General features: G+C 45.3%; 1 long non-coding RNA gene, 2 other non-coding genes and 1 pseudogene across 5 annotated transcripts; 1 reads left to right on the forward strand and 3 right to left on the reverse strand.

Moving 5' to 3' along the window:
- Positions 1-1,055: 1,055 nt before the first annotated feature.
- On the reverse strand, positions 1,056-25,865 carry LOC140709444 (uncharacterized). Of its 3 annotated transcripts, XR_012089903.1 has the most exons (5): positions 25,158-25,865; positions 20,000-20,131; positions 5,854-5,972; positions 5,557-5,588; positions 1,056-2,578 (listed from the first exon to the last, which is right to left on the reverse strand). It is a non-coding gene; the product is annotated as an uncharacterized lncRNA (long non-coding RNA). The 3 variants fall into 3 exon arrangements; XR_012089904.1 differs by lacking the exon at positions 20,000-20,131; XR_012089905.1 differs by lacking the exon at positions 5,557-5,588.
- On the reverse strand, positions 19,170-19,975 carry LOC140709391 (COMM domain-containing protein 6 pseudogene; annotated as a pseudogene).
- On the reverse strand, positions 23,678-23,784 carry LOC119624553 (U6 spliceosomal RNA). The gene has a single exon (XR_005240718.1). It is a non-coding gene; the product is annotated as a U6 spliceosomal RNA (small nuclear RNA).
- TRNAV-CAC (transfer RNA valine (anticodon CAC)) lies at positions 25,297-25,369 on the forward strand. Its single transcript has one exon. It is a non-coding gene; the product is annotated as a tRNA-Val (tRNA).

Below are 25,865 nucleotides of genomic sequence, written 5' to 3' on the forward strand. Positions count from 1 at the left end.
CATGCCTGTAATCCCAGCATTTTGAGAGGCCGAGGTGGGCGGATCACGAGGTCAGGAGATCGAGACCATCCTGGCTAACACGGTGAAACCCCGTCTCTACTAAAAATACAAAAAATTAGCCAGGCGTGGTGGCAGGCGCCTGTAGCCCCAGTTACTCGGGAGGCTGAGGCAGGAGAATGGCGTGAACCCGGGGGCAGAGCTTGCGGTGAGTGGAGATCATGCCACTGCACTCCAGCCTGGGCGACAGAGCGAGACTCCATCTCAAAAAAAAGAAAAGATAGTGAGCATATAGGCTGGGTGCGGTGGCCCAAGCCTGTAATCCCAACACTTTGGGAGGCCAAGGCGAGTGGATCACCTGAGGTCAGGAGTTCGAGATCAGCCTGACCAACATAGAGGAACCCCATATCTACTAAAAATACAAAAATTAGCCGGACATGGTGGCACATACTTGTAATCCCAGCTGCTTGGGAGGCTGAGGCAGGAGAATCACTTTAACGCAGGAGGCGGAGGTTGCAGTAAGCTGAGATTGCGCCATTGCACTCCAGCCTGGGCAACAAGAGTGAAACTCTGTCTCAGAAAAAATAATAATTAAAAAGAAAAGACAGTGAGCATCTCCGTCATCCCCAAGCAGTTTCCCTATAGCCTTTTGTAATTCCACAATTCCACCTTCCTGCTCCTTACCACCTCACACCCCATCTTACCCACCCATCCCCAAGCCAACCACTGATCTGCTTTTTGTCAGTATAAATAAGTTGTCATTGCCTAGAGTTTTACGTAAATGAAATCATACAGCACGTCCTCTTTTTTGTTTGGTATGATCTCTCAGTCCATTCAGGTGCTATAACAAAATGCCATAGACTGGGTGGCTTATAAGCAACAGAAATTTATTTCTCATGGTTCTGGAGGTTGGGAGGTCCAAGATCAAGGTGCTGGCACATTTGGTTTCTGGTGAGGGCCTGTTTTCTCACAGAAAGCAGTCTTTTAAGAAGCCTCACATGGTGAGGGTCTCTTTTATAAAGACACTAATCGTATTCGTGAAGGCTCCACCTTCATGACCTAATTACCTCCCCAAAGCCCCACCTTGTAATATCATAACCTTGGGAGTTAGAATTTAACATATGAATTTGGGATGTGTGTGCAAACATTCAGTCCATTGCAAATAGTCTGTCTCTTTAATTTTAGACATTCTAATTTATGTGTAGTGGTACCTTTACACCCATTAGGATGGCTATAATTTTTAAAACGACAGAAAATATAAAGCACAGGCAGAAATGTGGAGAAAAATGAAATCATCATAAACAAATTCAGTGGCATTAAGTACGTTCACAGGATTGTGCAACCACCATCGGAATCTAGTTCCAAAACATTTTCATAAGAAAGTAAAACCCCATATCATTATGTGATTACTCCACATTCCCCAGCCCCTGGCAGCCATTACTCTGTTTTCTGTTCCTACAAATTTACTTATGCTGGTGGGAATATAAGTGACTTAGTAATTCCACTACTAAATAGATAACCCCCAAAAATAAAAAACAGATACTCAAACAAATGCTTGTACATAAATGCTCATAGCAGCAATATACACAACAGCCAAAAGGTGGAAACAACCCAAATGCCCATCAACAGACTAATGGATAAAGGAAATGTAGTATATACATAAAATATTATTTGGCCATAAGAAGAAATGAAGTCCTAGCACGTACTATGACATGAATGAACCCAAAACTATGCCAAGTGAGAGAAACTGGACAAAATGTGACACATTATGTGATTTCATTTCTGTGAAGTACATAGAATAGGTAAATCCATTTCAGGTTCCAGGAAACAGAGCATGGCCTGAAAGATGGGTGCAGCTCCAGGTAGGCAGGTCTCCCAGGCTCTGAATGCTCCTTCCTCTGCATGGGGAGGAGCATATTTAGAGATCAGGAATAGGATCCTTTGGGGGAGGGGGGCAAAAGAGACACATGTTTTTCTCAATCAACCGTGGAGAAACTATGTAAGTGAAGGAGATGCTGATTTTAGGAAGAAAGAAGGAGGTCGGGAGGGAGGGAGGAAGGGAGATGAGAAACTCCCGTGTCAGAGGGAGTCCGTGAGAAAAATGATTTGGGAAATATTTTTCTCTTCCCCAGCTTGACTTGTGACAATCTTTCTTCCAACTTTTCTGCCCCTAAAGCCTTCTGCCACCCTCTGGCCCAGGCAGCAGTCACTGCATCCAGTACTATACACATTACTGCAAAATATTCTTAAGACATTCCTGTAGCTTTCTAACATGTGCCTGAGGTGGTTGAGGCGTCTGTCCTAAGATCTTTTCCCAGAAGGTGTTGCCCACATTCTGTAACTGTCCTTCCCTGGTGGTCTAGTGGCTAGGATTTGGCGTTTTCACTGCCGCGACCCGGGTTCGATTCCCAGTCAGGGAAGTCTGCTTTTCTGCTTTCTGATGTCACTGCAGTGGTTTCCACCAAAGCCTTATTCAGTAATCTTCAGTTCAAGGCAGTGAACACTGCCTGTGCCTTTCAACCTCTCCCAGATGATCCTGAAGTCGGTCTTGAGAACCCCCAGGCAAGGTCATTAGGGAGCCCTTGACAAGTAAGAAGGTTGACAAGTTACTGCTGTCAAGTAACTTCTCATTGTAAGAGGTTGACTTTCATCTACTCGTCTTACGGGTAAAGTTAACTAACTTATTACCATATAAAAATGTTTCCATTTTTACAAAAGACCAAACGAATTAAGAGAGGTTTTCCATGTTTCAAATATGCAAATTAGTATAATGGACTAGTTTGTTTTCCGATTTGGAACACCTGTTACCAGAGGAAACAGCAGCGCATCTGGTAAAATAACCTGGGCATTCTACATCTCTGAAATGTAAACAAACCGCCCTTAGGGTTTAAATGAGAACTCGGCAGGAGGTGGGGGAGGGAGAATTACATTTAGACTTAAAACTGTGCCTATGCCAATTCATCAAACCTTTCTAGATTTAGAAGTCATTTGAAATAACTCACTTGTTTCACGTAAAAATTACTTATCTTGATTTTTAAAAATCAGGCCGGGCGCGGTGGCTCACGCCTGTAATCCCAGCACTTTGGGAGGCGGAGGCGGGCGGATCACGAGGTTCACGCGGATCACAAGATCAAGACCATCCTGGCCAACATGGTAAAACCCCGTCTCTACTAAAAATACAAAAATTAGCTGGGTGTGGTGGCATGGGCCTGTAGTCCCAGCTACTCGGAAAGCTGAGCTGTAGTCCCAGCTACTCCTTGAACCCGGAGGCGGAGGTTGCATAAGCCGAGATCCCGCCACTGCACTCCAGCCTGGTGACAGAGGGAGACTCAGTCTAAAAAATAAAATAAAAATCAGTAATTCTCAATAGCGTGGGGCTGAGGCGAGTCAGAATCTGCCTACTTTTTACTCCATACAGGCAGTCCCCATTCCCTGGATAGTGATGTACAGGATGTCAGCAACGTCTTGCAGAGAGGCGTGCCTGAAAGCGAGCCTTGACAGCTCCGGAGGGCAGTGACAGCTGCAGCCACGGCGATAATAGATAATGTAATCAAGAAAGCAGAAAAGCAAGCTTCCCTAATTGGGAATCGAACTTGCGTGCTGGCAGCTAAAGCACTGAATCCCAGCCACTAGACTACCAGCGAGAGACAGCCTAGTTACCCAGGCAGCGCCTTTTGGAAAAATATCTTAGGACTGACGCTTTAACCACCACAAGCGTAGGTTATAAATTTTTAGGAGTGTCTGGAAACTGTTCTTAAAATTTCAAATAATTAGCCGGCCGGACGCGGCGGCTCACGCCTGCAATCTCAGCACTTCAGGAGACCGAGGCAGGCGGATCACCTGAGGTCAGGAGTTCAAGACTAGCCTGGCTAACATGGTGAAACCCTGTTTCTACTAAAAATACAAAAAATTAGCCAGGTGTGGTGGCGCACGCCTGTAATCCCAGCTACTCCGGAGGCTGAGGCAGGAGAATCGCTTGAACCCAGGAAGCTGAGGTTGCAGTGAGCTGAGAGTGTCTCATTGCACTCCAGCTTGGGCAACAAGAGCTGAACTCTGTCCAAAAAAAAATAAAAAATTCTCCTGCCTCAGCCTCCCCAGTAGCTGGGATTACAGGCATGCACCACGACGCCTGGCTAATTTTGTATTTTTAGTAGAGACTGGGTTTCTCCATGTTGGTCACGCTGATCTTGAACTGCCGACCTCAGGTGATCCGCCCGCCTCGGCCTCCCAAAGTGCTGGGATTACAGGCATGAGCTACCAAGCCTGGCCGGAAAAAAATTCGAATAATTTTATCTTTGAATATGTGATTTGTTAGTGGAGTCCAGTGAAATAATGGAGCCTGCACATGAGCAGATAAGATACCAGCAGTTTTCTTGTCCTCCATTCTCATCACCACTTTGTATAAAGCCTTTGCCATGCCTGTTGAACACAGAATTTCGGGCGGACCCACTCTGCAGTGAGACTTGACAGAGACTCAAAGTGAATACAAGGAAAGTGTATTGCCTCTATGACTGAATAAGCTGCTTGAAAGCCCCAAAGGCCACACTTTCCATTCAAACCAGAACTTACTTCAAAAGTAAAAAGCAGGCAGTAGCGTTCTAAGAAACACAAATGGCCAAACAATTCTATCATATCCTTTCTTGTGTTACCTCCCTCTATTAACCAACCACTTATGCTGAAAATGATGACATAGAAGGAAAGAGAAAGACAAAAGAACTTACAGTTCCCTCCCTTTCCTTTCAGTCCTTCTTTACTCATCAGCAACCTAAATGTAGAAAGTATGGGTAGAATGTGTGAATCAAGAAGTGAAATAAAAACAGGCCGGGAGCGGTGGCTCACGCCTGTAATCCCAACACTTTGGGAGGCCGAGGCAGGTGGATCACGAGGTCAGGAGATCAACACCATCTGGTGAACACGGTGAAACCCCGTCTCTACTAAAAATACAAAAAATTAGCCGGGCATGATGGTGGGCGCCTGTAGTCCCAGCTACTCGGGAGGCTGAGGCAGGAGAATGGTGTGAACCCAGGAGGCGGAGCTTGCAGTGAGCCAAGATAGCGCCACTGCATTCCAGCCTGAGAAACAGAGGGAGACACTGCCTCAAAAAAAAAAAAAAACACACAGTTGAGTTAGTTCTGTCCTGTGTTTCCAGTGTTCTGGTAAGGACAAAAATATACATGCAGGTAGGAGCTATGAAATATAGATTGTGTCACTTTGGTGTTTCTACATATGAATTAAATGCTTTTATATTTACATTGCCAAATAAAAACCACCTTGGACTTAGATAAAGAGACTCTTCAAAAAGCTTATTGCAAAAGGTAGAATTTTCTGGTCTCAGAAACCTGAAAGGGTCTCAAAATCAAACAAACAAACAAAAAAGGCATTTCTTTCACAGGGAAGGATAAGCAGAGCTTAACAGAAACAAAATTTTAAGTTGGGAAAGTAAGCGGGAGTGAACAGACACCATGACCAGAAGTTTTCCAGGCAATGTGTCTCTATGTGGTCAACGGATTCTCAGGATAAGTTGATTAGGGGTGCACAACTCTGCACTTTAGCACTTACCCAGTCTCGGGGACAAGCCAAAGTTCAAGGGCCTGTGGAGAGAGAAGCCTGACTAAAGTTAGGTCAAGAAAAAGCAGAGGAAAAGAAATGGGCAATAGTGAACACTTGGTCAGCATTTAAAACTGGAATTGCACAATATAAAGATAATGGGTAAAAATCATGCTAATTGATTTAGCAGTTTGGGAGGCTGAGGCGGGTGGATCACCTGAAGTCAGGAGTTTGAGACCAGCCTGACCAACATGGTGAAACCCAATCTCTACTAAATACAAAACATTAACTGGGCGTGGGGGTGCATACCTGGAGTTTCAGCTACTTGGGAGGCTGAGGCAGGAGAATCACTTAAACCCAGGAGGTGGAGGTTGCAATGAGCCGAGATCATTCCACTACACTCCAGCATGGGCAACAAGAGCAAAACCCTGTTTCAGGAAAAAAAAAAAAAAAAAAAAAAAAAAACATGCTAATTATTTAAAGTCTTAATTTTTCTTTACATAGAATGACAAGAGCAAATAAAAAGCCCCATGATAGGAAGGACTATGGAAGAAAGGAAAAAGCTTTATAGTTCACTACCCTTCACAGCACTTTTCTTGCTGCTTTTTCCGAAGGGGTTGCATTTTCACTTTTCACTAGACCCCACAATTTATGTAGCTGGTACCAGAAGGTAAGATGAGTTTCCCGGGGTACATTTTTGGTATAGTGGTTAAGGCTTTTTTCTCAAACTTCCCTGTGGGAGTTTAAGTCTTGGTTTTGTCCTTCATTTTTCTTCCTTCCCACTATTAAGCTCCTGTTGCTGTAGCCATCAAGGTTTTCTATTGTTCTGGGGCTCAAGCAGACAAGGAATCCAAGAACACCCAGGCTATACCTTTCACCCAGGAGTCCAGCTGGGCCCTATGCCCAAATGATTGCTTTTTCTTTTTGCCCATTCCATCAAGGGTGACAGCTTCTTCCTAGTCGGTTCTTTGTCGTGGTCTCACTCCCCGCCTTCCTCAATCCGGAATCTGAGCAGGAAATGAATCTGGCCAAAGCAGGTGGTTGGATTTTCCTGACCCAGTGCTTCAAAAAGACCAAACCTCACCTCTGCTCCACCTGCCCCTACTCTTGGATCCAGCAGCCTCACATTTCCCAGGCCTCTGCCCTGACATCTGCCTCCCTAGAGGGATGAGGAGCAGCTGCACCTGGAATTCCAACCACCTGCCGCAGTCTTGCATGGCACAGGTGAGTTTTGTTGGAGATGGGGTGGGGTGGAGAGTAGACAGTGTTTCTGGCATTTTCACGAATGGCCACTCTGATGCTGGCCTCTTGCTCTATCCTGGAGCAGGGGGCCAGACTAGGTGGTGGCCTAGGAGCAAATGGGGCATGACCAATCAGTGCTTCCTACCCATCTGGGCCCAGTGAAAAAAGTAGACAGAGGAGCTGTCCACTTTAGATGAACAGCTTCATCTCCTTCCTCATTAGCATAGTCGGCGAGTATTCCCTTCTGTCCTGAGAGATCTGGATTTGATTCCCCTGCCATTTAACGAATTTGTTACCACTTCACTTTTGTTTATTCATTTTATTTCCTGGCTTACAAATACAATTAGCCAATTCGTTACTATATAGATATACGGTTTTTATTTTACAAAAAATCCAAATGGAAAGGGCGGGCGCAATGGCTCACGCCTGTAATCCCAGCACTTTGAGAGGCCGAGGTGGGCGGATCACGAGGTCAGGAGATCGAGACCGCCCTGGCTAACACGGTGAAACCCCGTCTCTACTAAAAATACAAAAAATTAGCCGGGTGTGGTGGCGGGTGCCTGTAGTCCCAGCTACTCGGGAGGCTGAGGCAGGAGAATGGCGGAAACCCAGGAGGCGGAGCTTGCAGTGAGCCAAGATCGCGCCACTGCACTCCAGCTTGGGTGACAGAGCGAGACCCCGTCCCCCCAAAAAAACAAAAATCTAAATGGATTATGTGTGGCATTCTTGACCTCACAGGCTCAGTAAAGGGTATTGGGTGGTTCTGGACTTCCCTAATGAGCCACCTTAAACACCTGGTGACAGCTGCCAGTGCAAAGGTCAAGGCCTCTAATACTGGACTGCCTAGAACTCCGTGGTTTTAACTACTTTCAGGATTTCAAAGTGGGGGAAAGTTTTATTAATTACCAATACTATGACTGTGCTAATCTACCCATTCTAGATTTAGAATATACTGAGAGACTGCATGTTTCAGTGTCAAAATTCAACATACTTAGGAGGCCAAGGCAGGAGGATCGCTTGAGCCTAGGAGTTTAAGAGCAGCCTGGGCAGCATAGCATAACATCTCTCAAAAAAAAAAAAAAGAAAAGAAGAAGAAGAAAAAATAATAGAGACAAAATTAAACAAAAGTATAAATTAAGGATTCTCAACATGGGTGGGCCTAGTCCCCTTAAAGAGCATTTCAGAATTCCTCAAAGGACATCAGCCTTCACAGCCTTTCTACTCAGGTGCTGATGAGATTAGCAATCAGATATTTGGCCTCCCCATTTGCTTCCCTTGAGAATTGTGGCTAGAGATATTAGGAGCTCACTACCATTCTTAATTTACCCCTTTGAGTAAACGATCAGCATTTTTCTTTTAAACATGTATTTCAGGCTAGGCGCAGTGGCTCATGCCTATAATAACAGCATTTTGGGAGGCTGAGGCGGGCAGATCACTTGAGGTCAGGAGTTCCAGACCAGCCTGGCCAACACGGTGAAACCTCACCTCCACTAAAAATACAAAAATTAGCCAGGCGTGGTGGTGCATGCCTATAATCCCAGCTACTTGGGAGGCTGAGGCAGGAAAATCACTTGAACCAGGGAGGCAGAGGTTGCAGTTAGCTGAGATCGTGCCACTGCACTCCAGCCTGGGTGATAGAACAAGACTCTGTCTCAAAAAAAAAAAAAAAAAAATGTATTTCAGAAAGAAGTAATGATACTGGACTACAGAAGCATTAGTGAGATGCTGTGATCATCAGGCCAAGGGTCTCCTGGATGGGAATCTGTGGGGAGGAATTCCCCCATGCCTATAGTCCCCTCACTCTTTAGCCAGCATAGGGTTAGGTTTGGTTCTTGACCAAGGTCTCAGGCTCAACTCTGGGGGAAGGAGATGGCTGTCTTCGGCTGGATCCGGCATTTGGGAGGGATGAAGTGAGGCACCTACTGAAGGGAGGCAGTGGCGATGATTTCCAGTTCAGGCTTTTGGAATACCTGGCCTGCTTCTAGGCTAGGATCATAGCACTGGTCCCTGGCCGAGGTGAGTTCAAGTGCTGGACCTAGTTCAGGTGCCGGACCTAGCTGGAGCTAGGGCATGGCAGGACAGGGCAAACCAAAGAACAGGCCTACCTCTCTGTGGTGAATACCTCAACAAGACTTACCCAGTAATATCTGCCACTGGGTTTAATTGAATGCTTGCTGTTGCAGGTCCTGTCTCTGGAGGTTTTTTTTTTTGAGATGGAGTTTTGCTCTTGTTGCCCAGGCTGAAGTGCAATGGTGTGATGTCGGCTCATTACAACCTCCTCCTCCCTGGTTCAAGCAAGTCTCCTGCCTCAGTCTCCCTAGTTGCTGGAATTATAGGCAGATGCCACGACGCCCAGCTAATTTTTGTATGTTTAGTAGAGACAGGGTTTCATCGTGTTGGTCAGGCTGGTTTTGAGCTCTTGACTCAGGTGATCCACCCGCCTCTGCCTCCCGAAGTGCTGGGATTTTACAGGCATGAGCCACCGCACCCAGCCTCTGGATGACCTTTTAAATTTTCTTTTTCTGGCTGGGCACGGTGGCTTACCCCCCTAATCCTAGCACTTTGGGAGGCCGAGATGGGTGGATTACATGAGGTCAAGAGTTCAAAACCCACTTGGCCAACATGGGGAAACCCCGTCTCTATTAAAAATACCAAAAAAGGCCGGGCATGGTGGCTCATGCCTGTAATCCCAGCACTTTGGGAGGCCGAGGCGGGCAGATCACGAGGTCAGGAGATCGAGATCATCCTGGCTAACACCGTGAAACCCCATCTCTATAAAAATACAAAAAATTAGCCAGGCGTGGTGGCGGGCACCTGTAGTCCCAGCTACTCGGGAGGCTGAGGCAGGAGAATGATGTGAACCCGGGAGGTGGAGCTTGCAGGGAGCCGAGATAGCGCCATTGCACTCCAGCCTGGGCAACAAGCGAGACTCCATCTCAAAAAAAAAAAAAAATTAGCCTGGCGTGTGCCTGTAATTCCAGCTACCTAGGAGGGTGAGGCAGGAGAATCGCTTGAACCAGGGAGGTGGAGGCTGCAGTGAGCTGAGATCACGCCACTGCACTCCAGCCTGGGCGACAGAGCCAGACTCCTTCTCAGAAAAAAAAAAAAAAAAATTTCAACCAAGTGCAGTGGCTCATTCCTGTAATCCCAGCACTTTGAGAGGCCAAAGGGTCAATTGAGCCCAGAAGTTCACGATAAACCTGGGCAACATAGCGAGACCCCACCTTCACCAAAAAAAAAAAAAATACATAAAGAAAACAGAAAAAAGTATTTTCACTGTTTTTTGTTTGTTTTAAGGGAGGAGACCACCCCTCATATTGTCTTATGCCCAATTTCTGCCTCCAAAGAAAGAAGAAGTAAAAACTAAAAGGCAGAAATGAAATCCACAGGCAGACAGCCCGGCGCCACACCCTGGGCCTGGTAGTTAAAGATAGACCCCTGACCTAATTGGTTCTGTTATCTATAGATTAGAGACATTGTACAGAAATGCACTGTGAAAATCCCTATCTTCTTCTGTTCCGATCTAATTACCACCCCCAGTCACGTACCCTCTGCTTGCTCAATCAATCACGACCCTCTCACATGCACCCCCTTAGAGTTGTGAGCCCTTAAAAGGGACAGAAATTGCTTACTCGGGGAGCTCGGCTCTTGAAACAGAAGTCTTGCCGATGCCCCTGGCCTAATAAACCCCTTCTTCTTTAACTAGGTGTCTGAGGAGTTTGTCTGCTGCTCGTCCTGCTACAATTTGTTTGTTTTGTTCTGTTTTGAGACAGAGTTTCGTTCTTGTTATCCAGGCTGGAGTGCAATAGCACAATCTCAGCTAGCTACAACCTCTGCCTCCCTGGTTCAAGGATTCTCCTGCCTCAGCTGGAGAATCCAAGTAGCTGGGATTACAGGAATGTGCCACCATGGCCAACTAATTTTGTATTTTTAGTAGAGGCAGCATTTCACCATGTTGGTTAGGCTGGTCTCGAACTCCTGACCTCAAGTGATCCACCCGCCTCAGCCTTCCAAAGTGCTGAGATTACAGGCATGAGCCACCGCGCCTGGCCTTCACTGGTTTTATAATTCTATGTCTAGTGGCTTCCATGGTTTCTGTTTGAAAATCAGACATCTTTCTCATGTTGCCCATTTTCTCTATCTACTCTTTTTTTTTTTTTTTTTTTTTGAGATTGACTCTCCCTCTGTCACCCAGGCTGGAATGCAGTGGCAAGATCTCTGCTCACTGCAACCTCCGCCTCCCAGGTTCAAGTGATTCTCCTGCCTCAGCCTCCAGAGTAGCTGAGATTGCAGGCACGCACCACCACACTAGGCTAATTTTTTACATTTTTGATAGAGACGGGGCTTCATCGTGTTGGCCACGCTGGTCTTGAACTCCTTACCTCAAGTTGTCCACCCGCCTCGGCCTCAGAAAGTGCTGGGATTACAGGCGTGAGCCACCGCGCCTGGCCTATCCACTCTTAAGATTTAACATGGCCAGGCGCAGTGGCTCACGCCTGTAATCCCAGCACTTTGGGAGGCCGAGGCGGGCGGATCACAAGGTCAGGAAATTGAGACCATCCTGGCTAACATGGTGATACCCCGTCTCTACTAAAAAGACAAAAAAATTAGGCGGGCATGGTGGCGGACGACGCCTGTAGTCCCAGCTACTTGGGAGGCTGAGGCAGGAGAATGGCGGTGAACCCGGGAGGCGGGGCTTGCAGTGAGCCGAGATCGCGCCACTGCACTCCAGCCTAGGAAAATTTAATCTTTGTCTTTGATTCTTAGTAATTTAACTATATAAAAAACCAAGATGTGATTTTCTTTGTATTTGTCCTCATACAGGAGGTAGAAATAAATTATTTAGGCAAATAGGGCAACAGAGTCCTCAACAGAGCTTCCCTTCTAACAAAAAGCAGCCACCCAAATTATTTTTTTTTCCCTAACAAAAAGCAGCTTGAAAAATCGAACTGCAAACATAGATAAGTAAGCTGGAAGCTTGCACAGGTGAATGCCAGCAACTGTGCCAATAGAAAAGGGCTACCTGGGGACCAGGCATATCCAAAATGGAGGTTCCATCTTCCCTTTTTTTGCTACCACGTTTACAGGTAAGGAACTGTTGGGCAAAACGGTGCAGCTCAGGCAGAAGACTCCCTTGCGTAATAAAAGATTAGGATGCGGGCAGCCAGAAATTCGCACCTATGCAAATGACACCTGGTCTGACCAGTTTTTTGCGCACTATGCAAATAGCACACCTGGTCCAACCAATCTTTCCCGCCCTATGTAAATCAGACACCGCCTCCTCACCAGGCATCTATAATACCCCCTGCATTTCACTGTGGATCTGACAATCCGTTTCTCCGCGACCCCTCTCTGCAGTAGAAGGCTCCTTCTTTCACTTATTAAACTTTCGCTCTTAACCTCACTCTTTGTGCCTCCGCAACCTTAATTCCCTCGGCCCTGAGACAAGGAACCTCCGGTATCACCCCAGACAATCAAGCCGTTTCAGTCCGGCATGGAATTTGCTGAACTCCTTGAATCTGAAGACGCAGTCATTCACCAGTTTTAGAAAGTTCTCAGCCATTATCTCTTCAAATGTTGCTTCTGCATATTATCTTTCTTCTCTCCTGCTGGGACCAATCACACATCTCTGTTATGTCCTATTCTTTTCCATTTTTTGCATGTGTGTGTGCTTCAGTATGGGTATTTTCTATTGATCTTTCTTATCTCTCTTTCTCTCTTTTTTTTTTTTTTTTTTTTTTTTTTTTTTTTGAGACAGAGTCTCACTCTATTAGGCTGGAGTGCAGGGGTGCGATCTCGGCTCACTGCAATCTCCGCCTCCCGGATTCAAGCAATTTTCATGCTTCAGGGTCCCAAGTAGCTGGGACTACAGGTGCGCGCCACCACGCCCGGCTAATTTTCGTATTTTTAGTAGAGACGGGGTTTCACCATGTTGGCGAGGATGGTCTCAATCTCTTGACCTCGTGATCCGCCCGCCTCTACCTCCCAAAGCGCTGGGATTACAGGTGTGAGCCACTGCGCCTGGCCTCTTTCTTTATTTCTGTATTGAAGCCAGAGTCTCGCTCGTTGCCTAGGCTGGAGTGCAATGGTGTGATCTTGGCTCACTGCAAGATCACCTCTGCCTCCCGGGTTCAAGTGATTCTCCTGCCTGACCCTCTGGAGTAGCTGGGATTACAGGCATGCACTACCATGCCCAGTTAATTTTGTATTTTAGTATAGACGGAGTTTCACCATGTTGGTCAGGTCGGTCTCAAACTCCTGACCTCAGGTGATTCACCACCTTGGCCTCCCAAAGTGCTGGGATTACAGGGATGAGCCACCCTGCCCAGTCTATTGATCGTCTTTGAATTCACTAATCTTGTCTCCTGCTGTGTCCAATTTGCTGTTAAATCCACTCAGAGAGTTCTGTTCTAGAAGTTTACTTGTGCCTCTATTCCAATTCTTTGTTGAAATTCTTATCTACTTTCCATCTTTTCCTGTTTTTTAAAAATAAAATTGTGATTATTTTAAAGTTCTTGCCTGTGATCTTAAACAATTGGATTATATTTGTTTCTGCTTCTACTGTTTGCTTTTTTCTCTTGACTATTGGTCACATTTTCCTTTGTCTTCACATGTCTCCTGATTTTTATTGTATGCTGAACATTGTGTATAAAATAACTACAGAGGCCAGGCTGGTGGCTCACACCTGTAATCCCAGCACTTCGGGAGGCCAAGGTGGGCGGATCATTTAAGGTCAGGAGTTCAAGACCAGCCTGGCCAACATGGTGAAACTCCATCTCTACTAAAAATACAAAAATTAGCTGGGCATGGTGTCGTGTGCCTGTGATCCCAGCTATTCAGGAGGCTGAAGCAGGAGAATCACTTGAACCTCAGAGGTGGAGGTTGCAGTGAGCCAAGATCATGCCCCTGCACTCCAGCCTGGGCGACAAAGTGAGACTCTGTCTCATAACAAACTATATATATATATACACACACACACACACACACACATATATATATAGAGAGAGAATATTATATATATATAGAGAGAGAGAGACTGAATTTGATGTTTTCTTCCAGAGGGGTTTCCTTTTTCTCTGTCAGGCAAAGAGGATAAAAGTTGGTATCCTCAATCCACTTAGAATTAATCTGGGTCATGGATAGGTGCAACTTTAGTCAGATTCAGTCCAGCTGTTAATATCAGTAGTCTCAAAAGTAAAATCTGACATGTATTTATTGCTGACCACTCCTTTTGGCAATCTGTCTCCCAAGTACTGAGAGATTCAAAGGGATCTCATTTTGCCTTTTCAGCTCAGTGCCAAGCATTCCCATGCTAGCCCAGTTATCAACAAATGTGTGAGAGGAAACAGCCATTTGTTTGATGCTCCATTACATTCCCATCTGTCAAACCCACTGTCATGGCCATCAAAAGTTCTACTGATTTCTCCTTCCTTCAGTAGAGTTCCTCTGCCTAATGATATTTGATGTGGGAAAAAGAAAGAGAGATCAGACTGTTACTGTGTCTAAGTAGAAAGAAGTAGACATAAGAGACTCCATTTTGTTCTGTCCTAAGAGAAATTCTTCTGCCTTCAGATGTAACCCTAGCCCCAACCCTGTGCTTGCAGAGACATGTGCTGTGTTGACTCAAGGTTTAATGGATTTAGGGCTGTGCAGGATGTGCTTTGTTTAAAAAGTGCTTGAAGGCAGTATGCTTGGTAAAAGGCATCACTATTCTCTAATCTCGAATACCCAGGGACACAAAACACTGCAGAAGGCAGGAGGAACCTCTGCCTAGGAAAGTCAGGTATTGTATTGTCCAAGCTTTCTCCCCATGTGATAGCCTGAGATATGGCCTTGTGGGAAGGGAAAGACCCATAAAGGGTCTGTGCTGAGGAGGATTAGTAAAAGAAGAAGGCCTCTTCGCAGTTGAGATAAGAGGAAAACATCGTCTCCTGCTCGTCCCTGGGAATGGAATGTCTCGGTGTAAAACCTGATTGTACATTCTATTTACTGAGATAGGAAAAAAACGCCTTATGGCTGGAGGTGAGACACGCTGGCAGCAATATTGCCCCTTAATGCACCGAGATACTTGTGTAAAGTCAAACATAAATCTGGCCTATGTGCACATCAAGGCACAGCACCTTTCCTTAAACTTATTTATGACACAGAGATCTTTGCTCACATGTTTTCCTGCTGACCCTCTCCCCACCATTACCCTATAGACCTGCCATATCCCCCTCTCCAAGATGGTAGAGATAGTGATCAATAAATACTGAGGGAACTCAGAGACCAGTGCTGGCACCGGTCCTCCGTATGCTGAGCGCTGGTCCCCTGGGCCCACTTTTCTTTCTCTATACTTTGTCTCTGTGTCTTATTTCTTTTCTCAGTCTCTCTCCCACCTGACAGAAACACCCACAGGTTGTGGAGGGGCTGGCCACCCCTTCAATCTGATCCTCATCTCAGACCCAGATGCAGCAAATTACCCAAGGAAAGAGAATAGCCAACAATCTCAGTTTACCTAAATAGTACTATTCCCTGTCTATAATTTTAGTTCATCTTGTTATTTTTGTTTTGCAGTTATTCGATAACTTTTAGAAATATTATATTTATAGTTTATAGTATTATATAAACTATATATGGTTTACATATTGTATTTCCATTAAAGTATTATATTTAAAAGTGTTATACTTTTCCTGTTGTAGTTGGCAAGATGGCCTGCCACTTCCTACAACAATCAACTCTGAAGCAGAGGCATTTTATTCATTATTTAAGTAAATAATAGACGCACATGTTATAAAATTTAAAAGGGCAGACAGTAAAATGTAAGCTTCCCTAACAACATTTTCTAGATCCACTCAGTCATCCCCAGAGGTAATTAACTGTTCCTGGCATATTCGTCATCCTTTTCGATATATGTAGGCATGAATGTATATACAAGATAATTCCCCCTTTGAGGGCATATTTATGTTTTTCCTGCATTGAAAAACTTATTGGCCATGTGCAGTTGCCCACGCTGGTAATCCCAGCACTTCGGGAGGCTGAGGTGGGCAGATCACGAGGTCAGGAGTTCAAGGCCAGCCTGGCCAATATGGTGAAACCCCGTCGCTACTAAAAAAAAAATACAAAAAAAAAAAAAAAAACCTTATTGGCCAGGAGCAGTGACTCAGGCCTGTAATCCCAACACTTTGGGAGGCCGAGGTGGGTGGATCACTTGCGGTCAGGAGTTAAAGACCAGCCTGGCCAACATGGTGAAACCCCATCTCTACTAAAAGTACAAAAAGTTAGCCCAGTGTGGTGGCACACGCCTGTAATCCCAGCTACTCAGGAGACTGAGACAGGAGAATCATTTGAACCTGGGAAGCAGAGGTTGCAGTGAGCCAAGATGGTACCATTGCACTTCACTATAGGGGACAGATCAAGACTTTGTCTCAAACAAACAAACAAAATGGCATATTTTTCTTTCTTTCTTTTTTTTTTTTTTGAGAAGGATTCTCCCTCTGTTGCCCAGGCTGGAGTGCAGGGGCACAATCTTGGCTCACTGCAACCTTCACCTCCAGGGTTCAAGCGATTCTCCTGCCTCAGACTCCTGAGTAGCTGGGACTACAGGCATGCACCACCACGCCTGGCTAATTTTTTTGTATTTTTTAGTAGATATAGGGTTTCACTATGTTGGCCAGGCTGGTCTCAAACTCCTGACCTCAACTGATCCACTTGCCTTGGCCTCCCAAAGTGCTGGGATTATAGGCATGAGCCACCATGCCCAGCCAAAATACATGTTTTTCTTGAGTTGTCTTTGTCTCATGGATTTGTAAGAGTAGTTTCGATATTATGTTGTGAATATCTTCACCCCAGTCAGTCCTCTTCTATTTCTCCCAAAAGATATTGTATACTTTCACTTTGCTTTCCTCTTATCACTCACAGGCACACAAAATTGATTCAATCATCTCCCTCAGTTTATTGCACTTACTTTATTTATTTATTTATTTATTTATTTATTTATTTATTTATTTATTTTGAGATGGAGTCTCTGTCACCCAGGCTGGAGTGCAATAGCACGATCTCGGCTCACTGCAACCTCCGCTTCCCAGGTTCAAGCGATTCTCCTGCCTCGGCTTTCTGAGTAGCGGGGACTACAGGCATGCGCCCTCATGCCCGGCTAATTTTTGTATTTTTAGTAGAGACAGGATTTTGCCATGTCGGCCAGGCTGGTCTCGAACTCCTGACCTCTAGTGATCCACCCATCTGAGCCTCCCAAAGTGCTGGGATTACAGGCATGAGCCACCCTGCCCAGCCCTATTGCACATTATAATCACTGATTGGGTAAGATCCCTGTTCTGTTATAGTTTTTCATTATTTTCTCCTCATCTCCCATTCTTAACACCAATTCCTCTCCCCTAAAATGCACTCAGTTTTGTATATTTAGTCTGTTTTTTAAATATACGTATTATTTCTAAAAATATTAGGCCAGGCACAGTGGCTCACGCCTGTAATCCCAGCACTTTGGGAGGCCCAGGCAGGTGGATCACCTGAGGTCAGGAGTTCAACACCAGCCCGGCCAACATGGTGAAACCCCGTCTCTACAAAAATACAAAAAAATTAGCCGGGCATGATGGCGGGTGCCTGTAATCCCAGCCTACTCAGGAGGCTGAGGTGGGAGTATCGCTTGAACCCAGGAGTGGGAGGTTGCAGTAAGCTGAGATCGCACCACTGTACTCCAGTCTGGGTGACAGACAGAGACTCCATCTCAAAAAAAAAAAAAATTTAACCTGGAGATATAAAAGGTATCAGTGTTTGTGTATGTGAGAGTGTGTTTATTTAACAAAATGCAATATTGTGTATTTGCAGAAATGGGTTTCTGCTATGAATTTTATGCTGTTTCCTACTCCCTTTTCACTGTTTTTGTGAAAATAGGTATTTTTACTCTCTCTGTTTTGCATCAGTAAACCAAGCCTAAGTAAATCTATGCATTAGTGATGGACATCTGGACTGCCTCCGATTCTCACCACCACACACAGTCCTGTCATGAATATTCTGATACATGTCTCCTTATAGACCTAGGTGCTAGTTTCTCTTAGGTATATAGTTAGAAGGACTGCTGAATCTTAAAGCATACGGTTACTTAAATACTTCCAGGTTGCTTCCCAATGTGCTGTACCTGTTTCACATCAGCTGTACCTGTTTCCTATTTGCCTATGTTTTATTTTATTTTATTTTATTTTATTTTATTTTATTTTATTTTATTTTTTTGAGACAGAGTCTCACTCTGTCAACTAGGCTGGAATGCAGTGGCATGATCTCAGCTCACTGCAGCCTCCGCCTCCCAGGTTCAAGCGACTCTTCTGCCTCAGCCTCCCGAGTAGGTGGGGTTACAGGCACGCACCACCATGCCTGGCTGATTTTTGTATTTCTACTAGAGATGGGATTTCACCATGTTCATGAAGCTGGTCTCAAACTCCTGACCTCATGTGATCCACCTGCCTCGGCTTCCCAAAGTGCTGGGATTACATGCATGAGTCACTGTGCCTGGCCTCTCATTTGCCTATATGTTACCCAAGACATAACTTTCTAATGTTTACCAAAGATATAAATTGGTATCTCGCCATTTTATTTGCATTTCTCTGGTTACTAGTGAGGTTCATCATGTCTTCATATTTTTAGCTACTTAGCTCTCCCCTTCTTAAGTTGGACTATTCACAGTCTTTACCCATTTTTTTCTATTAGGTATTTTTTTTTCTTTCTAATTTCAGAAGTTCCTTGTATATTCTAGAATCTAGTTATAAGTCCCTTGTTTGTTTTAGATATCATACCTTCTCCTTGTTATTATCTCTTAACTTTGTTCATGATGTGCGTCATTGAAGACTTTCATATCGAGTTGCTCAGATTCATCCATTTATTTTTCCTCTTTGCTGTAAGGTTTTACAATCTTCTATTTTAAAAATTCTTTCCCACCTCAGGGTAACAAAAATGTTATTCTGAATTTTTGTCTATTAGCTTCATGGTTTCATCTTTGACTTTTTGGTATCTTATCTGTTGGAAATTTGTAACTGTGTGAGTTATAATCCAATTTTATTTTTCCAACATACTGTAAGTCAGTTTTCTCAAGATTACCCACTAAACAACTCATTAATTCAAATACCATATCATATATGAAATTTCCATTCACACTCAGGTCTGTTTCTGGATTCTGTATTCTGTTCCATTGGGTACTTATTTATTCTTGTGTCAGTGCTACACAGTTTTTAAAAATTACTATGGCTATTATCTTTTTTTTTTTAAATAGAGATGAGGGTATCGCCATGTTTGTTGCCCAGGCTGATCTCAAACGCCTGAGCTCAAGTGATCCAACCACCCTCCCAAAGTGCTGGGATTGCAGGCATGAGCCAATGAGCCTGGCTGCTATTCTCTTTTTTTTTTTTTTTTGGTCTAAATTTTTTAAATTATTTTTAAAAATGGAAAAGCAGCTGGACGTAGTGGCTCCTGTCTGTAATCTAGCACTTTGGGAGGCCGAAGCGGGTGGATCACCTGAGGTCAGGAGTTCGAGACCAGTCTGGCCAACATGGTGAAACCCCATCTCTGCTAAAAATACAAAAATTAGTGGTGTGTGGTGGTGGGCACCTGTAATCCCAGCTACTCAGGAGGCTGAGGCAGGAGAACCGCTTGAACCCGGGAGGCGGAGGTTGCAGTGAGCCAAGATCCCACCACTGCACTCCAGCCTGGGCAACAAAGAAAAACTCCATCTCAAAAAAAAGAAAAAAAAAAACCAAAAGTGCAATTTTCATTCAATAAATATTTCATTCTTATGCAGTTTTGTTGCAGAAAGTGAAGTCCATGACTTTAGAATGATAGTAATTTATCTACCAAATAATCCATTTCACATAGCTTCAATAGCTGCAGCAATCTCCTTGAATTGTCTGTCGAAATTCTGAAACTGTGGAACTGTCATTTCAAAGGACTTGGTCTTTACTTGGCCTGAATGATCTGCCACTTTTAGCATCACTGCAACATAAGGATACTTAAGAGATCTGCAACTGTCACAGCTCGCAGCCAAACCCAGTTTCCATTGAAAATCTACAAACTCTGGCCAGGCGCGGTGGCTCAGGCCTGTAATCACAGCACTTTGGGAGGCTGAGGTGGATGGATCACCTGAGGTCAGGAGTTTAGACCAGGCTGACCAACATGGTGAAACATCATCTCTACTAAAAATACAAAATTAGCCCGGCGTGGGGGCACATACCTGTAGTCCCAGGACTCGGGAAGCTGAGGCAGGAGAATCGCTTGAACCCAGGAGGCGGAGGTTGCAGTGAGCCGAGATCGTGCTAAGGAAGGAGACCACTACTACTCCTGCTGTCCTCCTACCCCCACCTTGCTTAGTTCACAAGACAGGAGGAAAGAGAGAAAGCAAAAAGTCGGAAAAAGAAAAAAAAAAAACAAAAAAGTAAGATAAATAGCCAGACAACCTTGACACCACCACCCGGCCCTAGGAGTTGAAAAAAAAGTGATAATAATAACATTAACCCCTGACCTAAACTACTTGTGTCATCTGTAAATTCCAAACACTGTATGAAAAAAGCATTGTAAAACTTTTTGTTCTGTTAGCTGATGCATGTAGCCCCCAGTCACGTTTCTCACACTTGCTCATTTATCACGACCCTTTCACGTGGACCCGTTAAAGTTGTAAGCCTTTAAAAAGGTCAAGAGCTGGCCGGGGGTGGTGGCTCACGCCTGTAATCCCAGCACTTTGGGAGGCCAAGGCGGGTGGATGATGAGGTCAGGAAATCGAGACCATCCTGGCTAACATGGTGAAACCCTGTCTCCACTAAAAATACAAAAAAAATTAGCTGGGCGTGGTGGCAGGTGTCTGTAGTCCCAGCTACTTGGGAGGCTGAGGCAGGAGAATGGCCTGAACCCGGGAGGCGGAGCTTGCAGTGAGCTGAGATGTGCCACTGCACTCCAGCCGGGGCAACAGAGCCAGACTCCGTCTCAAAAAAAAAAAAAAAAAAAAAAAAAAAGGTCAACAGTTTCTTTTTCGGGGAGCTCGGCTCTTAAGACGCAAGTCAGCCTACACTCCCAGCCAAATAAACCACTTCCTTCTTTAATCTGGTATCTGAGGAGTTTTGTCTTCGGCTCGTCATGCTACAGTGCCACTGGACTCCAGCCTGGCAACAAAGAGGGAAACTCCATCTCAAAAAAAAGAATAAAATCTACAAGCTAGTTGGTGACCTCAGACTTAGCATCCAGTGGCAGCTCACTGGACTCCTCCACGGGAGGTGTCTGGAGCTGGCACCATGGACTGGAGCAAATGCTTCCCCCCTTCCCCCAGTTATCAAGTACAATGAGTCTCCTTATTCTCTTTTGTCAAAATTCCGTTGATTATCCATGGACTTATGCATTCATATAAATTTTACAATCAGTTGTCAAGTTATATAAGCCATTCTGTTGATATACCGACATCGCATGGGTCTTGCAGAAGAACATGGAGGAAATTCACATCTTTATAATACTAAATCACCTCATTTATAAATAAGGTAAATCTGTTCACTTAGTTTTCAACTTGCCCTTGAATAATTTTAAGTGTTTCTCAATACAAAGGTTATGTGCATTTATTCTGTGGCTTGTTCTTAGGCACATTATGATTTTATTCTATCATGAATGATATGTTATTTTCTCATATTTTCTAGGCGATTATTGCGGATGTGGTGGAAATTTCTGATTTTTTTAATGTTAATTTTGTAGCCAGCAATCTTAATGAACTATTGTATTGTATTGTATTGTATTGTATTGTAATAGTTTACTAATTCCGCTTCATTTTCTATGTAGCTAATCAAAACAATTGTGCCTCTTTGACAAACTATATAGCATCAAGGTTAAAAGGTGAAATATGGAAACCATAAAAACTAGTTTCAAAACTGTAGTTAACTCCTCTACTTCCTTTCCAGATTACAAATTTAATGTCCAGTTTTCTTCCCTGAGACTAGACTCCTCTACTGAAGACTCATTTTATAACATTCCTTATCTTTCCATCATCACCACCCCATCTACACCACAAAGGAAGAAATCCTTTGCCCTATTGCCTCCTGCTGCCATAAAATTATATATTATAGGGTATCAGAGTCTTTTTGTTTTTGTTTTTGTTTATTGAGACAGAGTCTTGCTTTGTCACCCAAGCTGGAGTGCAGTGGCGCCATCTGGGCTCACTGCAACCTCTGCCTCCCAGGTTCAAGCAATTCTCATGCCTCAGCCTCCAAGTAGCTGGGATTACAGGTGCCTGCCACTACGCCCAGCTAATTTTTGTATTTTTAGTAGAGACAGAGTTTCATCATGTTGCTCAGGCTGGTCTCGAACTCCTGACCTCAGGTGATCCACCCAGCTCAGCCTCCCAAAGTGCTGTGATTACAGGCATGAGCCACTGCGCCCGGCCTCTGAATCTCCAGAAGGAGGACGTGGTGGAAGATACCGAGCAATGGGATAGTAAAGAGTTGGGGACAGAGTTAAGTTTTATAAGGAATTAGGGATACCAGCAGCTCTAAGAGCCAAGATTTGGGTTATTCAACTCAGAATGGGGAAGGAACCTCAGCTTCATGATGGTAAAAAATTCCACCACCTCTGCCAAGAAAAAAAGGTGATTCACATCCTGTTATCACTGTGTACTCAGGGAAATAGCTCCCCACAAGGTACTGCATTAGGGAGAAACTATGGTGAGGAACAGTGATGAGCAGGGCATGAAGAGTGATCGTCTTAAGCCAGATATGATGTCCTGAGGGTGAACTCCAGGACCTCCTGTCCTTCAGGATGATCCCACAGTCTCGCTGACCACTGAGGCCAGATGCATAAAAACTTTGCCTTACCAGAGACTGATCAGGGGTAAAAGGTACTGGCACAGCCTCTTCAGTTCCTGGCACGGAGGGGCAGAGACTAGCCCACAATGAAAGTGGCCTCTTCGATGGGAGGATCCTGTGTCCTGGGCTATCTTAGGTCTCATCTGATCTTGCATAGTGAAAGCTACTCATGGGAGAACTCCCTTAGCGGGGAAGCCCTTGGAGTGGAACCTTCCCTAACATCAGCTCTAGTTTCTGGAAGTATATGCCATTCTTCTCCACTCTCTGTAGCACTATGGTCTTACCCTCTGAAGAGAATGTTTGTTGCTTGCCACCTTAGCATTACAACATCCTATTCCCTTCTTACGGGTACCCTGAATTTGTCAGCCATAGAGTTTGAGTAGGGTTAATCTTACCCCGGACCTCAGGAGTAGGCCCTAATTATTTAAACGAAGCAGCATATCCCATCCCTGTTACACGATAATGAGTTCTCCAAGAAGTACACACTTTTTTCTGCTGGCTGTGAACAAGGGGACCTATAGCTCAAGCTGCCCATGGTGGGCACTTTGAAAACATGAGTAGAGAGTCTGCCCCAGAATGGAGTCCACATTGAAGAAAAAGGACCAAGATAAACCAGATACTTCTTTTTTATTATTATTATTAATTGAGATGGAGTCTCACTCTGTTGCCCAGGCTGGAGTGCAGTGGCACAATCTCGGCTCACTGCAGCCTCCACCCGCTGGGTTCAAGCAATTCTCGTGCCTCAGCCTCCCACATAGCTGGGACTACAGGTGTGCACCACTATGCCCGGCTAATTACTTTGTATAGTAATACCAGGCTGGTCTCAAATTTTTGACCTCAGTTGATCTGCCCGCCTCGATCTCCCAAGGTGCTGTGATTATAGGCATGAGCCACTGTGCCTGGCCCAGAGACTTCTTTGAGCCTTGTATGAAGACTTACCTGAAACCCAGATCTACCTAGGGTTGTGAGGCAATTATTTTCCCTTTACTATTTAAGCCAATTTTCTGATAAAATGCCTTAACCTGATAAACTATTATCTGTCTAGCATTCAGTCCATTGGACATTTCTTTAAAAAAAAAAAAATGGAACCGTTCATGAATTTGTGCATCAACCTTGCACAGGGGCCATGTTCATCTTCTCTGTACTATTCCAATGTGAGTATACGTGCTGCCGAAGTGAGCACTATTGAACATCTCTGATGTCTTTCTACATACTGCACAGACTCAACCTGTAACCAGGTGCTCCTCTTTTGCTCTCTCACTACCACCCCCAACTCCTTAACCCTCTTCCTTTGCTTATTCATCCCACAACCCACTTTCTCCTCTAGGTTCTTGCTATATTAGAGCTCCTGGCGCAGTCAGTCAACATCGTTCCACGCTAGCCCCTGGGCATTTGTATCATACAACAGCATGTAAGTCTTCACTGCTGCCTCGGTAATTCTCTCATCCTTCTCTTCTTAATTTTCTTTCTTTTTTTTTTTTTTTTTTTTTTTTTGACCAAGTTTTGCTTTTTCATCTAATCTGGAGTGTAATTGCGTGATCTCGGCTCACTGCAACCTAAGCCTCCTGGGTTCAAGCTATTCTCCTGCCCAAGCCTCCCGAGTAGCTGGGATTACAGGGGCGCGCCACCACGCCCAGCTAATTTTTGTATTTTTAGTAGAAATGGCGTTTCATCATGTTAGCCAGGCTGGTCTCGAACTCCTGATCCTAGGTGAGATACGCCCACTTGGACTCCCACAGTGCTGGGATTACAGGCGTGAGCCACCACGCCCGGCCTCTTCTTAATTTTCCAAAGCGTTTGTCATATGGCATCCCTAAACCATCTCCTCTTCCTGCCTCCTCAGATAATTTCACCCGCAGCAGTGGAAAAGATGAGGTCATTCGACATAAGCTGTTACTCTACACAGGTATCTTGGGGTTCTACCTAGAGAGGTATCTTGAGTCCCTCCAGGAATACTCTCCACGGTCTCTTTCCTCTTCGTTTGCTTCCTCGGACAATAATAACGTGTAGTCTCACTAAGCGAGACAGCCTGAGAACATCAGGGTCGCAGACTCTCCTTAATGTTAAGTAGCGCTTCCATCTTACCCAAGTACAATTTACCTAGGTTCAGTCTCTTCATCTTTAAAACACGTTTAATACTTCGCTCGCGGCACTGTTGTAAAACTAGTTAAACACGAGAATGTGAAAATACTTCTAAATTCAGTGCTGGGCAAATCTAAGGCGTACTTTGTTCCAAATATGAGCTGGTTTCCCTTGACCCGGTCAAGTCTGTCCCCTTGGTCTCTTCTACTTCGTTTTTCTCCAGTCCCCGGGTGGGGCTCTCAGTGGCCGCGGTGGCCTGGCCCCAGGGCGTCCACGCTCCCCGCCAAGCTCCTTAGGGACCCGACAGGATCAGGAAAACTCCACGACGAGCATTCGAGGACGCCTGGAGCCCTGCCCCACTGTCTCAGGGCTATGGCTGCAGCCCTGACTGTGCCAGAAATTTCCTAAGGAAGCACCATGGAGTTCACCCCTGTGCCCTCGGTCATGATCCCCCGCGAGCAGCCCGGGCCTTACCTGCTTTGCTGGCTACTTCCCTGCGCGCCCTGATCCCGAAGCTGTGGTTGGCCCGCCGGGTACTTTTCTCTTGGGTCAGGGACGCAGTGATGAGGCGTTACCTTTTAAGAGCCGTTTGCGAAAGCCTAGCTGGCACTTAGTTTCCGTAGTGTAGTGGTTATCACGTTCGCCTCACACGCGAAAGGTCCCCGGTTCGAAACCGGGCGGAAACAAAGTGAGGTGTGTTTTTGTTTTTTTCCTTCCCCATAGCCTTTCGAATTCTCCATAGGAATCCTCCAAGATCGCAGTGAGATCCCGGAACTCTAGGTCCCAGAAGAGTTGGAAGGACTGAAGGGCAGACACGAGCAGCCGAGCGGCTCTCCACAAGGGGCTCGGAGCCGGCAGCGCCCCTGGCGGCTGTGGGCGACCGGGTACCCCCGGAGCCGTGAGACCTTTTGACATCAGCAGGCACCGTGTGGCGGTTCCGCCCCGTCAGTTTCTGTGTCTTTTCTGACACCCAGAAGGCACTCCGGGCACACTGGGGACCGGAAATGGCTGCTCAGTGAATGAAGTCGTCACTTCCGACCCGGACCCCTGAGGAGCAAGTTGTGGTTCAGGGCCTAGTCCTGAACCGCCGGTCTGTTTTTCAGAACCTGCTCAGGCTTCGGCTCCTACTCCGGCCTCTTTGGCTGAGACTGCGACGGGTTCGTTTCCTCCACATAGTTTACA

Source organism: Chlorocebus sabaeus, chromosome 20, assembly GCF_047675955.1.
Source record: "Chlorocebus sabaeus isolate Y175 chromosome 20, mChlSab1.0.hap1, whole genome shotgun sequence".
Taxonomy (NCBI): domain Eukaryota; kingdom Metazoa; phylum Chordata; class Mammalia; order Primates; family Cercopithecidae; genus Chlorocebus; species Chlorocebus sabaeus.